Source organism: Phalacrocorax carbo, chromosome 3, assembly GCF_963921805.1.
Source record: "Phalacrocorax carbo chromosome 3, bPhaCar2.1, whole genome shotgun sequence".
NCBI classification, from domain to species: Eukaryota; Metazoa; Chordata; class Aves; order Suliformes; family Phalacrocoracidae; genus Phalacrocorax; species Phalacrocorax carbo.
In genome coordinates, this window is record NC_087515.1 from 22,536,374 (window position 1) to 22,539,615 (window position 3,242).

General features: G+C 37.6%; 1 long non-coding RNA gene across 1 annotated transcript; it reads left to right on the forward strand.

Annotated features, from left to right (window-relative positions):
- Positions 1-1,404: 1,404 nt before the first annotated feature.
- Positions 1,405-2,768, forward strand: LOC135312826 (uncharacterized). The gene is made up of 2 exons (XR_010372446.1): positions 1,405-1,538; positions 2,202-2,768. It is a non-coding gene; the product is annotated as an uncharacterized LOC135312826 (long non-coding RNA).
- The last annotated feature ends 474 nt before the right edge of the window (positions 2,769-3,242 follow it).

Here is a 3,242-nt window from a genome sequence, read left to right on the forward strand (position 1 = left end):
AAAGTTTGGCTGCTTTCACCAGCTGCACCAGTCCAACTACTGAGGCATAACCTCTGCCTACAAATCTTGTCTTTCCTCCTTGTGTCTTTAAACAGTTTTTGGTCAAACACACAAACACACACCACACAACAAATCACAGAACATTATGATTTACTCTCTCTGGAAAGATAAAACAGATTGAGTTTTGTGAATATATTTGTCCAATTTCAGTGTGTTAACACTTAAAATTATTAACCCAGTTCACAGTTTTAGCAGCTATAAGAATCTCTCCTTTTTCTAAACGCTGGAGAGAGGCTTTTAAAAGGTCTTGTTCTGAAGAAGAAATGTTGGCTATACAGGCCAGGAAATAATTTCTTTAGGCAAGTTCCAAAGTACACCAGGACAGAGATGCTTTGAAAGCCTGTCTGCCAGCTGATTTCATCCCACTTTGAAAACAAAAACAACTCTTTAGAAATCAGTTTCTTAAAGCTGTTAATCCTTTAAAACGAAACAATTCTTAAATTAACTGCCCTATCAAAGCAAACAACAGAGCCCAAGGGAGTCTTTCTGAATGGTTTACATAGCTATTTGAATAGATCCCTTCTAAAAATGTATACAATATGCAAATAACTATTACAGAGCTGTAACACATGAAAACACATGTTTTATTCTGTTTTCTTGAACATGTAAATGAAGAACACTTACTTTGTATTCAGCAAATGTAGCCAACAATGACATATAATGGACTAAGAAGATATTTAGCAAAAAGATCAAACGCATTGCCTTCAAAATTGCAGGCTTTTTTGCTACGAAAAAAGCCTACAAATTAATTCATTAGGAGTAGTGAAGAGGAAATTGATGGCATCTCCTGTCGTACTGAGAGTACATAACCCCTAAATGCTGAGCCACCCATATTCCACATGGAGTTACGCACCCGGAACTCCCCCCACAGCATGATGAGTATCATCAAAACTCATCTGGATTAGTCCCTAATTCCTACATCAACCATGTCAACTGCAACAAGGCCTGGGGAAAGTGATAGATATCCACACATTCCACTCATTTTCACAGTGTGCGTTGCTCAGTATCTCAAAAATATGCCAGATTATTTAAGCAGTTTATAATATCCTCTGGAAGACCTGAGTCACAAAATCCATTATTTAATTAAAATATGAAAACATGGTCTTTCAAGCAGACCACAAACGTGTCATTCAATCCTGCAAAAGCACAGATATCTTCCTTGTGTAATATACAGCTTACTTTCACATTTAATATTTTATCTCAAATTCAGGATACACTCTGTAGCGTTACTGAAGTGACACCAGAAATTAATGTATGATTAAGCCTGCTGTTTCTGTGGTGCAACTTTTCTTGATATAAAATGCTGTCGCAAAACCAGGGCAATATACAGTGGAAGACACTCTTCCAGACAAAATTCCAGCAGCAGAAGCCACCCAAAGCAGCTGCCCTCCCCACAACTGCTCATTCCAGCACAGCAAAGGAAGAGAGTCCACAGAGCTGCAAGGACAAGTCTCTCAAAATGAGACCTGACTTCTGTGGTTGGTTGGGGTTTTCTTTGGTTGGTTGGTTTGGGTTTTTTTATTGTTTGGGATTTCGGGGGTTTATTTTGTTTGTTTGTTATTTAAGAGTGTTTGTGTCTTATATTTAAAAAAAAATATTTTGCGCAACACTGAAATGATCTGTAAATGCTCTTTTAGAGAGAGTGACTTATCTCACAAACTTAATACCCAAAGAGACATAGGAGATGGATTGCCTGATTTAATTCCAAGACCAAGGGAATTTTATTCTGACATTTATTTGGCTTTCTGCAAGATATAGTTAAGAGCTTCCCTCCCCCCCCGCTTTGACAGGGGTGGGATGTTGCTACACAAGAGAAACAATACTGGTTTTTTTACCAAGCACACATTGCTCCCCTGCATGAGAATACAATAGTACTATGTCTTTAACCGTAGACAGCAGGAAGTAAAGGATGACTCTACTCAAAGTATCCAAAAATCTTCATGCCAAAGGTTTAAAATATGACCAAGATGAAGGATAATCAACAACTTTTCACAGTATACACACAGAGGGCACAGAATCCCAGTCTCTCAATGCATCTTTAAAGGATAAAATATTACGTTTGCTAATCTTTTTCAAAGTACTTCCTCTTGCAACATTAACCAAGCTCGTTTTGTTTTGCTTTTCCTTTTTGTTTTAAACAGGCTTATGCAAGATCCATTTAACTGTTGATGAAGACATGAAATCAATACTAATTCTTATCACTCTGCTTAAGTTGCAACAGAAGTCCAGGTAAACCAAAAATTAACTTGGGACAGATTTCTACTACATAACATGCAATTTTTGTTCACTAATGACTTTATGCACTTTGGGGTGGGGGGGAAGCATGCATTGGACTGCTCTGAGCACCAGACCATGTTCTGAGGGTGTGACTTGACGAGTATGAGGAGCCCTCTCAATTCAAAATACCAATTCCCTTGCTGATGATATTTCTGAAATTTTCACTTCAAGTGAAATCTGCATATGCTTAATTTGTTCCAAAATACTGAGATGGTCACATCCTGACAGTGTCTAGCTGAAGAACTGTTCATTCATCTCCACAAAACAGTATGACCCCCTCAGTATTATACTTTGACTGCAAAACCCAGAATAATTCAAAATTTTCATTGTGGTTCATGTGTAACAAAAGGCAGAATTGTACCAGAGCGTAACCTAAACGATTCAGCAGGAAATTTGGTTTTACTTACACTATTATTTTGTCCTGGAAGGGGGGGGGGGAAAAAAAAAAAAAAATATGGGGAGGAGAAGGATGAAGGTTTCTTCGTTCACTCAAACTCTAAAGTAGGTGCATAAAACTTCCTAAAGAGACCACTAATTTAATTGATATCAATATACTTGCTTCTACTCAACAGTTGCAGGAGCATAATCTGCAAAAGTAGTATGTTTTTAACCTCTTTCTGAATGGCTGCAATAGTTGACCTAGTTTCCTTTTATTATTGCCTTGTGCTTTGCATTGCCATTTACATCAGTGCTAGCTGGTTGTAATGCAGTACTCTGAAAGGGCATCTTGTGACAAACCTAAGAATTGCCTTATATTCTCTCTCAGAGAATACACCAAAAAATGAAATATTTTATGCAGTTTAGGATTATGTATATAGTAGTACATCACAGACAGATGCCTGTCTGGAAACAGCAGGGTTTTTTTCTGAAGAACTCTCTGAAGCAAACCCTTTCCTTTAGTAGCA